Here is a 12,804-nt window from a genome sequence, read left to right on the forward strand (position 1 = left end):
CTATAACAAATCAGACATTGAATATGTCTTTAAGCATGGTCAAGTTAATAATGATACTGTGGATGATGTATTAAACCAGCCAGACACATCAAAGATACAGTCGACCTTCTGAACTGAGCTGCAGGACAGGAATGAAACTGCTCAGGGATGTTACCATGAGGCCGTTGGTGATTTTAAAACAGCTACTTAGTTCAATGGCTGGGATGGGAGAGAACTGAGGATGGATCATCAACATTGTAGTGACTCCACAATAATGACCTAAATGACAGAGTGAAAAGAAGAATACATATATAGACAGTAAAAATATTCCAAAACATGCATCTTGTATGCAACAAGGCACTATAGTAACACTGCAAAAAGAACACACCAAAGGAATACACTTTTTGGCCTAAAGCCTTATGTTTGGGGCAAATCCAACACAACACATCACTGAGTAACTGCCTCCTTATTTTCAAGCATGGTGGTGGCTGCATCATGGTATGGGTATGCTTGACATAGGCAAATACTGGGGAGTTTTTCGGGATAAAAATACACAAAACTAAGCACAGGTCAAATCCTATAGGAAAACCTGCTTCAGTCTGCTTTACACCAGAGACTCTGAGAGGAATTCACCTTTCAGCAGGACAATAACCTAAAACACGAGGCCAAATCTACACTGGAATTGCTTACCAAGAAGACAATGAATGTTCCTGAATGACCAAGTTACAGTTTTGAAGTAAATCTGCTTGGAAAGTTTTGAAAATTGCTGTATAGATTGCTGTATAGATCCCCAACATCTTGACATCTTGACATGATCCCCAACATCTTGACAGAGCTTGAGAATTATTTTAAGAAAAATGGGCAAATTTTGCACAACGCAGGTGTGTAAAGCTCTTATAGACTTACCTAAGAAGACTCACAGGTTTAATCGATGCCAAAGGTGTTTGTAACATGTATTGACTCAGGCAGCTGAATAATTATGCAAGGACTAAATTTTTGTTTTTAAATTGTATCATTCTTTACAAAACATAAAAATGTTCTGCCACTTTGTGGAGATTGTTGACAACAACATTTAAATAAAAAACAACATTTCAATTAAATCCATTTTAATCCCACTTTTGTAATGCAATAAAATGTGAAGAAATCCAAGGGGTCTGAATACTTTTGCAAGGCACTGTATTGCCATGGGGCAGAGAGAAAAATGTGCAGTTTTATAGATAATCTCATGCTACTCTGTCACTACTTCTGCCAAAGTTGATGCCTCTCCTTGTTCGGGCGGTGATCGGCGGTCGACGTCACCGGTCTTCTAGCCATCATTAATCCATTTTTCATTTTCAATTGGTTTTGTCTTGTCTTCCTACACACCTGGTTTCAATCCCATTCATTACCTGTTGTGTATTTAACCCTCTGTTTCCCCTCATGTCTTTGTCAGAGATTGTTTGTTGTTCATTTATTGTGTTGTTTGTATTGGTGCATGACGGGTCCTCGCACCCACTTTGTTTTGATTATTGTCATGGTTTTGGAGCTATGTTTTTAAGTTATTATTATTATTAATTATCCATTTTACCAAGTTTGATTCTCCTGCGCCTGACTTCCCTGCCACCTATACACACGCCTATGACATATTCTACACATTTTGCAATGAGGCGGAGATAATGTTTAATTTATTAAAGCTAGTTTCCTGAAATCCTACACATTTTGCCTTGGGGCAGAGAGAATTTGGCATTTTGAAATAATTTCCTGTAATTGTAAACATTTTTGCCATGGGTTTTGATGTGTTTATATCCTATCTGAGGAGGGTGGGGTGACCATAGAGCTTGGTTCAAAATATAATGGTGAAGACAAGGGGATTCTAATATCCCATAACTCTTTGCAATTCATGGGACCAGCATTGCTAGTTAGCAACGGCGTTAGTAGTTGAATTTGTTTAGGCTTCCGCATGGAATTACTTCATTGTCTTAAACGTTCCATCTTCAAACTAGCCATAGAGATCCTATTCAAATACTAGAAGGGTTACGTCATTACGAAAATGCTGCCATTGTGGTCAGGGAGAAATCCAAACCATTCTAATTGGAATGAATGATAGTAGAGGGTTATTCCTGTTTTTACTTATGCAGGAAAATTAAAGTAAGTTGTGTGATATATTGGAAATTGCATAATAGAATTTCTGTCAACCTAAAATATTGTCATATAGTCATAAAAACAGTTTATATGGGTTTAATACAACATCTCTGCATAAATAGCCTCTAAAGTATATATGTAAACAAGACAATAAATGTCAACAAAAAAATAGTTTATCTTGGAAAGCTGAGAGTTCTGTTATATGATACAATATCAGTACAACTTGTCTAAGTCCCACCGTCTACTGATTTGAATTGACTGATTGCTGTGAATTGTCTGCATTTTTAAAGAGAACGTAGGTATATTGGCAATTAATGTGAACAATTAATCCAATCATTCCTCTTAAACTATCTGACTAGCTTGCTAATAAACATACAGTGTAGGTAAATTCTTCAAATGTATAATTCTAAACAATATCTTATCACAACTCTGGCAAACCATGGTTGACCAACTCCCTGACCAAAATTGCTAACCTTTGTCCCTTCATAAGAAGGTTAATGTCATAGAGAATGATAGAGGCCTCTAGTGGCTAAAATAACATTTTAGCATGGGCAGCGCCATGGAGGGCTTCCACCATGCTTCTGCCATTTTAAAGTAGTCCAAGTAGTCAACTGGGTGGCAATTCTTGAATGGCACTGCCCATGCTATCACACACGCTACAACGGCACAAATATAACGGCACAAAAATAAAGATGAGTCCTCTATCTGTCTGTATGATGCATGTCCATTCAAGTGAAACTTCCCAGTTGGAACTCCTAACTGTTGATAACTCTGACAGCATGTGTACTCCCCACTAGTTAAAGCAACAACCGATGAAATTCACTTTTTATTACCAGCAGTAAAATTCAGTTTACCAATATGCTACTAATATCTGGTGACGTTGATACTGTTCTGTCATTGTACACCTATCTAGTTAGTCATTTACAAAAAGCAATAAACAGTTTGCAGGCCCAGTCTGTAATTCCACCAACAGCCTGACCCTGACACTGTTTGACTAATAACTCTTTATTCTCTCTCTGAACGGATCTTCAGGATGACGCCATTCAGGCACAAGAGGGCGCCAACAAGCTGAACATTTCAGAGCCATAGATTTACTGTAGATAGTAAGGCTCCAGTAAGCATCACCTGTCTCCATTGGTCTAGTCTCGGATCCCGGCTATTAACATTTGAGGAAGGTTCATCCTGAAATCAAATAACATTTGGGCTCAGCTTGACATAACACCCTTTCAATGTAATATAATGTCAAACACATTTTTTTATCTGGGGGTGAACCTACCCTTTATAACACAATTTAGTTGTCCTCTTATAGTTGACCATTAGATTGGAACAACTCACAACAGCAAAAGAATAGTAATATAAGTACCTCTCTATCTGTTTCTTTCTTTTCCTTCTGTGTCTCTCTTGCTCTTTCTCTCTCTGTCTATCCCTCTCTCTCTCTCTCCCTCTCCTTCTCTCTCTCGCTCTCTCTCTCTCTCTCTTTTATCTCACTCTTTCCCTCTTTCTCTCGCTCTCTCTATTTTTCTCTCTCTCCCCCTCTCTCTCTCTCGCTCTCTATATCTCTCTCTCTTTCCCTTTCTCTCTCTGTTTCTCTCTATTTGTTTCTCTCTCTCTCTCTGTCTCTCTCTCTCTCTCTCTCTCTCTCTCTCTCTCTCGCTCTCTCTCTCTCTCTCTTTTATCTCACTCTTTCCCTCTTTTTCTCGCTCTCTCTATTTTTCTCTCTCTCCCCCTCTCTCTCTCTCGCTCTCTATATCTCTCTCTCTTTCCCTTTCTCTCTCTGTTTCTCTCTATTTGTTTCTCTCTCTCTCTCTCTCTCTGTCTCTCTCTCTCTCTGTCTGTCTGTCTCTCTCTCTCTCTCTCTCTCTCTCTCTCTCTCTCTCTCTCTCTCTCTCTCTCTCTCTCTCTCTCGCTCTCTCTCTCTCTCTCTCTCTTTTATCTCACTCTTTCCCTCTTTCTCTCGCTCTCTCTATTTTTCTCTCTCTCCCCCTCTCTCTCTCTCGCTCTCTATATCTCTCTCTCTTTCCCTTTCTCTCTCTGTTTCTCTCTATTTGTTTCTCTCTCTCTCTCTCTCTCTCTCTCTGTCTCTCTCTCTCTCTCTCTCTCTCTCTCTCTCTCTCTCTCTCTCTCTCTCTCTCTCTCTCTCTCTCTCTCTGTCTCTCTCTCTCTCTCTCTCTCTCTGTCTCTCTCTCTCTCTCTCTCTGTCTCTCTCTCTCTCTCTCTCTCTGTCTCTCTCTCTCTCTCTCTCTCTCTCTCTCTCCCTCTCTCTCTCTCTCTCTCTCTCTCTCTCTCTCTCTCTCTCAGCAGCCTATAGAGTGCAGTTTTGCATAGTTGTTGAACCTCACTGCTCCTGACACTTTAAGACTTCAGTGTTAGCAGCATTGGGTCCAGTCTGCTCACTCCTCTCAGAGTCACAGATTATGACGATGAAGACGATGAAGATGATATCACTGATTCCACTGCTGATCACGCTGGGACTTCTGACTTAGGGTGAGATACTCTCAGCATTCTCCCTGTGGTCTACTGGTTTTAACAGGTTTTAATGAGCTTGTACATGTTTGTCCATGGAAAATGTTTTCAATGCCTGATTTTCAAGACTACTCAAAGCTAATTTCTCCATTTCAATTTCAGAGTCATCTGCACAACGTGTCCTGAATCAAGCTGATGAACTGAAGTCAGTTCATCTGGGAGACAGCGTGTCTATCAAAGCTGTTGCAAGTTCAACCGGTATTGATGATGACATGAGCTGGTACCTGCTGAAACCTGGACAGGCTCCTAAACTCCTCATCTATTCAGTAAAAACCCTTCAGTCTGGAACACCATCTAGATTCAGTGGCAGTAGATCAGGTACTGAGTACACTCTTACAATCACTGGTGTCAGAGCTGAAGATGCAGGAGATTACTATGGTATGGGTGTATATAGCGGCCCGGTGTTCACACAGTGATTTAGAGTCATGCAAAACCTCCCTCAGTCAGACTGCACAGAGAATGTACTGCTGCAGCTGAGACCTACTGCAGGTGTTGAGGAACAACAGACTATGACATGAAACACTGGTTCACTGAACACACAACGCAGGTCCTGGTTATACGACATCACCAAGCATTAATTACCATTAATTACCACAAATGTTCAGATAATGTGGTTCCCAGAATAGAGCACCTCTGTTCCCAGATATTCATAACCACCACTTTACCACCATTCAAACATCTGGTTACAACTCACACATGAATCTCAAATACACCAAATAGTTTAGTCATGATAATGACCAACAAGCAATATCCCATAACCTTCTACCATGTCTATAATGGTCAGATGATGTGGTTCTGCTCCTGTCCCCAGATATTCACTGTCCCAAGGGGGTCGACCCTCCCAACCAGTCACACACAGCTGGCCAACCCTTGGCCAACCAGTCACACACAGCTGGCCAACCCTTGGCCAACCAGTCACACACAGCTGGCCAACACTTCAGATTTGCATGGCCCCTCTCCCAGAATAGAGCAGTACACTCCCCAGATGTTCCCCCATCCTTAACATCCTTAACACGACACCAGAGCTAGTTCAGAGGAGGTTGACCAGTAGACACCAGACAGACTGGTAGATATGTCTGACCTAGCAAGGTCATAGGTCAGACATGAAAGGTTGCACCTTGTCTCTATGCTAGTAAGCATTACAGTACATGACCATTCCTTCCATCAGTGGAGGGTTTGAACAGGCTCCTGCAGTGGACAGGACAAGGACTTACTGATAATTCTCTTTTCTAGGAAACAAGGAAGAGGTCACAATGAATCACTCGTCAGGAGATACAGGAGGGTCAAGATGTGTGTGTGTGTGTGTGTGTGTGTGTGTGTGTGTGTGTGTGTGTGTGTGTGTGTGTGTGTGTGTGTGTGTGTGTGTGTGTGTGTGTGTGTGTGTGCGCGTGCGCGTGCGCGTGCGCGTGCGTGTGCGACATTAACTGTAGATGTAGATACAGGAGCTCCCCAGGAAGCCTAATGGATTAATAGCTGCTGGATCTGATGTGTTAACTCACCTGGTGTCCTTCATATCAAGGCTGCCACTTGCAGTGCCTCAGTCAGAGGTAAAGTCATATCCTGTTTGCGCTGGTTTCTGACTGACACAGTACTGGAGGTAAGCAACACCCACCTCCTGGATCGCGCCACGCCCACAAATTACTCTTAGTTATTTTCACTTCACCTTTATATTCTGCCTCCAAAGACAGACAGACTATCTGTCTGGAACAACGCTATAAAAATGCAACCTATAAAGATCATGTGACTTAGTGTCTGCTAAATGTAGAAATACTCAGTCTACTCAACCTCAACCTTCTCAGCTTCACGTTTCACATGATCTGATGCCATGTTTAATCTTTCCACTGCCAGTAGTTCTCCTAATCTTTTTACTGATGGTGTGTGTCAAAGAGGTCAGTGTGTGCATGCAAGTGTGTGTGTGTGTGTGTGTGTGTGTGTGTGTGTGTGTGTGTGTGTGCGTGCGTGCGTGCGTGCGTGCGTGCGTGCGTGCGTGCGTGCGTGCGTGCGTGCGTCCGTCCGTCCGTCCGTCCGTCCGTCCGTCCGTGTCCTAGTGGTCATCCTTCATACTCTCCATTGTCCAGGGCAGGGATTAACTGATTGAATTGGAGTTAGTGGCCATTGTCTGATTGACAGGTCACGTGGAATGGACATGGCATGTCTCTACACGCAGACAGGACACACAGACAGAACATAGGATGACATGGCATAAAAAAGGGAAAACACATGCTATAGACAGACATGGGACGAACATAAGATAGCCAGGACATGGGACAGACATGAGATAGCCAGAACATGGGACAGACATGAGATAGCCAGGACATGGGACAGACATGAGAGAGCCAGGACATGGGACAGACATGAGATAGCCAGGACATGGGACAGACATGAGAGAGCCAGGACATGGGACAGACATAAGATAGCCAGGACATGGGACAGACATGAGAGAGCCAGGACATGGGACAGACATGAGATAGCCAGGACATGGGACAGACATGAGAGAGCCAGGACATGGGACAGACATGAGAGAGCCAGAACATGGGACGAACATAAGATAGCCAGGACATGGGACAGACATGAGATAGCCAGGACATGGGACGAACATAAGATAGCCAGGACATGGGACAAACATAAGATAGCCAGGACATGGGACAGACATGAGATAGCCAGGACATGGGACGAACATCAGAGAGCCAGGACATGGGACAGACATGAGAGAGCCAGGACATGGGACAGACATCAGAGAGCCAGGACATGGGACAGACATGAGAGAGCCAGGACATGGGACAGACATGAGAGAGCCAGGACATGGGACAGACATGAGAGAGCCAGGACATGGGACGAACATAAGATAGCCAGGACATGGGACAGACATGAGATAGCCAGGACATGGGACAGACATGAGATAGCCAGGACATGGGACGAACATAAGATAGCCAGGACATGGGACAGACATGAGATAGCCAGGACATGGGACAGACATGAGATAGCCAGGACATGGGACAGACATGAGAGAGCCAGGACATGGGACAGACATGAGAGAGCCAGGACATGGGACAGACATGAGATAGCCAGGACATGGGACAGACATGAGATAGCCAGGACATGGGACAGACATGAGATAGCCAGGACATGGGACAGACATGATATAGACAGGACATGGGACAAACATGAGATAGCCAGGACATGGGACAGACATGAGACAGACATGATATAGACAGGACATGGGACAGACATGAGAGAGCCAGGACATGGGACAGACATGAGAGAGCCAGAACATGGGACGAACATAAGATAGCCAGGACATGGGACAGACATGAGATAGCCAGGACATGGGACAGACATGATATAGACAGGACATGGGACAAACATGAGATAGCCAGGACATGGGACAGACATGAGACAGACATGATATAGACAGGACATGGGACAGACATGATATTAAAAGTCAGGCAGCTACATTATAGGACACTCAGATCGGGCTTCACTACCTAAAGCATTTTTTATTGTCATGTGACCCTCCAAACGAGGAAAACAATGTCTCTGACCAAAGCTCATTCTAAAGCTCTCACCCAGGATTATGTCCTGGTACTAAACCACTGTCTGTAAAGGAAACACTAGGCAGTCATCAAGGTCCTTGTAGAGTATGTGTTAACAGATCATTAGGAACTTTTACAGCTGCACCATCGAGAGCATCCTTACTCGTTGTATCACCGTCTGGTATGGCAACTGCACCGCCCTCGACCGGAAGGCCCTACTACAGAGGGTGATGCGGACTGCCCAGCGCATCACTGGGGGTGAGCTACCATTCATCCAGGACGTACATGCCAGGCCATGTCTGAAAAATTGCCAAAGACTCCAGCCACCCGAGACATGGACCAGCAGACTCCTAAACAGTTTCTATCCCCTGGCCATAAATGTCTAACTACTACTGCTCCCCCTCACACCTACGCTGCTGCTACAATGATTATTGATTACCATTACCATTAGTATCTATCTATTTATCCTGCTACTGGTCACCATTACTCCTGTTAACATGTATATATTACCATTATTATCTCTATTTATCCTGCTACTGGTCACCATTACTCCTGTTTACATGTATATGTTACCATTAGTATCTATTTATCTTGTTATTGGTCACCATTACTCCTGTTTACATGTATATAGTACCATTAATATCTATTTATCCTGTTACTGATCACTATTACTCCTGTTTACATGTATATATTACCATTAATATCTATTTATCCTGTTACTGATCACTATTACTCCTGTTTACATGTATATAGTACCATTAATATCTCTATTTATCCTGCTATTGGTCACCATTACTCCTGTTTACATGTATATAGTACCATTAATATCTCTATTTATCCTGTTACTGATCACTATTACTCCTGTTTACATGTATATATTACCATTAGTATCTATTTATCCTGCTACTGGTCACTATTACTCCTGTTTACATGTATATATTACCATTAGTATCTATTTATCCTGTTACTGGTCACTATTACTCCTGTTTACATGTATATATTACCATTAGTATCTATTTATCCTGCTACTGGTCACTATTACTCCTGTTTACATGTATATATTACCATTAGTATCTATTTATCCTGCTACTGGTCACTATTTGTAACGGCCGTTGGTGGAAGAAGGTGAAGACCAAAACGCAGCGCGATAAGTGTTCGTCATGTTTAATAGAAACTGAACACTAAAAAAGCAAAAAACAACAAAGTGACAACCGAAACAGCTCCGTCTGGTGCAACACACACTAAACAGAAATGAATCACCCACAACACAAAAGGGGAAAACAGGCTACCTAAGTATGGCTCCCAATCAGAGACAACGATAGACAGCTGCCTCTGATTAGGAACCAGGCCAAACACATAGAAAACCAACATAGAAAAAAGAACATAGACTGCCCACCCTAGTCACACCCTGGCCTAACCAAAATAGAGAATAAAAAACCTCTCTATTGTAACGGCTGTCGAAGTCGTTCTCCTCCTCAGACGAGGAGGAGCATGGATCGGACCAACACGCAGCGAGGTATGTAGACATAATGAAATGTAATCATAATAACGAATACGAAAATACAAGACAATCTACAAAACAACAAACGACGTCAACAGACCTGAACATGCGAACTAACATAAAACGAAGAACGCATGAACAGACTAAACAAAACGAAACAGTACCGTGTGGTGCACAAACACAGACACAGCAACAATCACCCACAAACAAACAGTGAGAACAGCCTACCTTAATATGGTTCTCAATCAGAGGAAACGTCAAACACCTGCCTCTAATTGAGAACCATATCAGGCAACACACTTAACCCAACATAGAAACACATAACATAGAATGCCCACCCCAACTCATGCCCTGACCAACTAAACACATACAAAAACAACAGAAAACAGGTCAGGAACGTGACATCTATAGCCAGGGCGTGACACTATTACTCCTGTTTACATGTATATATTACCATTAGTATCTATATATCCAGTTACTGGTCACTATTACTCCTGTTTACATGTATATAGTACCATTATTATCTCTATTTATCCTGCTACTGGTCACTAGTACTCCTGTTTACATGTATATATTACCATAATTATCTATCTATTTATCCTGTTACTGGTCACTATTACTCCTGTTTACATGTATATAGTACCATTAATAAAGTATTTATATATTCCTGCTCACTTTTCAGCTCTGTTTACATGTATATCCTTCTATCACGCCTATACACACACACACACACACACACACACACACACACACACACACACACACACACACACACACACACACACACACACACACACACACACACACACACACACACACACACAAACACCCGCAGACTTACATACACACAGACCCACCATGTATGCAGCTGCCATACTGTTTACTGCTAGCAGGCAGCTGTCAATCCCTTTAAGTCCTGACATTATACCTGCTGGTAGAAGCACCTGTGGGCCCTGAATAGACCAACGAGGATAAATAATCACTAAGCTTTGGCAACAACACACAACTAAGGAACATCCTTCACCAATGGCAGAGGGGAAGGATTAAAACATGTTAATCAGTTGTTTTTTCCAGTATAGGGTTAAAGATTCCTGTAGAGATACAACTGAGGAGCCCAATAAGGATCAGTGTTGCTTTTTTTGATTGGCTGTCTTGATTTAGCTTCCAAAGTGTTGCAATGTTTTGTTTGATTGTTTTAGCTGTAGTGGATGTTACTTTAATCCTTCACAAACCATTCATAAGGCCTACAGTGCATTTGGAAAGTATTTCATTTTGTTAGGTTACGGCCTTATCCTAAAATGTTTTTGTTTTTTTATTCCCTCATCAATCTACACACAATACCTCACAATGACAAAGTAAAAACAGGTGTTTAGAAAGGTTTGCAAATATATAGAAATAAAAAAACTGAAATATAACATTTACATAAGTATTCATACCTTTAACGCAGTATATTGTTGAAGCACCTTTGGCTGCAATTACAGCCTCAAGTCCTCTTGGGTATGACGCTACAAGCTTGGCACACCTGTATATGGGGAGTTTCCCCCATTCTTCTCTGCAGATCCTCTCAAGCTCTGTCAGGTTGGATGGGGAGTGTCACTGCACAGCTATTTTCAGGTTTCTTCAGAGATGTTTGATCCGGTTCAAGTCCGAGCTCTGGTTGGGCCACTCAAGGACATTCAGAGAATTGTCACGAAGCCACTCTTGCGTTGTCTTGGCTGTGTGCTTAGGGTCGTTGACCTGTTGGAAGGTAAAACCTACACCCTAGGTCCTGAGAGCTCTGGAGCAGGTTTTCATCAAGGATCTCTCTATACTTTGCTCCATTCATCTTTCCCTTGATCCTGACTAGTCTCCCAGTCACTGTCGCTGAAAAACATCCCCAATGCATTATGCTGCCACCACCATGCCTCACGGAAGGGATGGTGCCAGGTTTCCTTCAGACGTGACGCTTGGCATTCAGGCCAAATAGTTCAATACTGGTTTCATCAGACCAGAGAGTCTTGTTTCTCATGGTGTGAGAGTCCTTTAGATGCCTTTTGGCAAACTCCAAGTGGGCTGTCATGTGCCTTTTACTGAGGAGTGGCTTCAGTCTGGCCATTTTACCATAAAGGCCTGATTTGTGAAGTGCTGCAGGGATGGTTGTCCTTCTGGAAGGTTCTCCCATCTCCACAGAGGAACTCTGGAGCTCTGTCAGAGTGACCATCGGGTTCTTAGTCACCTCCCTGACCAAGGCCCTTCTCCCCTGATTGCTCAATTTGGCCGGGCCAGCTCTAGGAAGAGTCCTGGTGGTTCCAAACTTCTTCCATTTAAGAACAGTTTTCGCTTTGTTATTATTGGGATATTGTGTGTTGATTGATGAGAAAAAAACATGTATAATCCATTTTAGAATAAGGCTGTAACGTGGCAAAATGTGGAAAAAGTCAAGGGGTCTGAATACATTCCGAAGGCACTGTAAATGCTTGATTTTCATATCAACGTACCTCACTGTTAATTAGTCATTCAGGACTTTGACAACTGTTATTTTCAGACGGGGTCAACTTTTTAAATAATTATTGAAATTAACTGACAGTCCTGATTCTTGCTGAATAAAATAGTTTCCTAGCCAGTTAGTGGTAATAAGACATAATGGGTCATTAATGGGAGGGAGACCTCAGTGTCAGAGACTGCTACTGACCTAGAACCTGCTAATGCCGTGTGTGTGTGTGTGTGTGTGTGTGTGTGTGTGTGTGTGTGTGTGTGTGTGTGTGTGTGTGTGTGTGTGTGTGTGTGTGTGTGTGTGTGTGTGTGTGTGTGTGTGTGTGTGTGTGTGTGTGTGTGTGTGTGTGTGTGTGTGTGTGTGTGTGTGTGTGTGTGTGTGTGTGTGTGTGTGTGTGTGTGTGTGTGTGTGCGCGCGCGCCTGAGTCTATAGGAAGCATTATTTTCAAGGGCTTAATCTCCTGAAGGAGACGGAGGTTTACAGAGACTTACTTTGTCCACTTCTTCACTGACAGCCGTTTAGATCAGAAGGTGTTTGACTGGCTGACTCTCTGGTTGGACACACTGATAGCCAGTCCTGCTGCGTCGACAGCTATCCTTTAGTTTCTGCAATGGCCGGGATCGGTCCTTAGTGATTTCACTGCCTTGACTCACCACATGAACCTTTTAGAGCGG

Source organism: Salvelinus fontinalis, chromosome 41 (genome assembly GCF_029448725.1).
Source record: "Salvelinus fontinalis isolate EN_2023a chromosome 41, ASM2944872v1, whole genome shotgun sequence".
NCBI lineage: Eukaryota > Metazoa > Chordata > Actinopteri > Salmoniformes > Salmonidae > Salvelinus > Salvelinus fontinalis.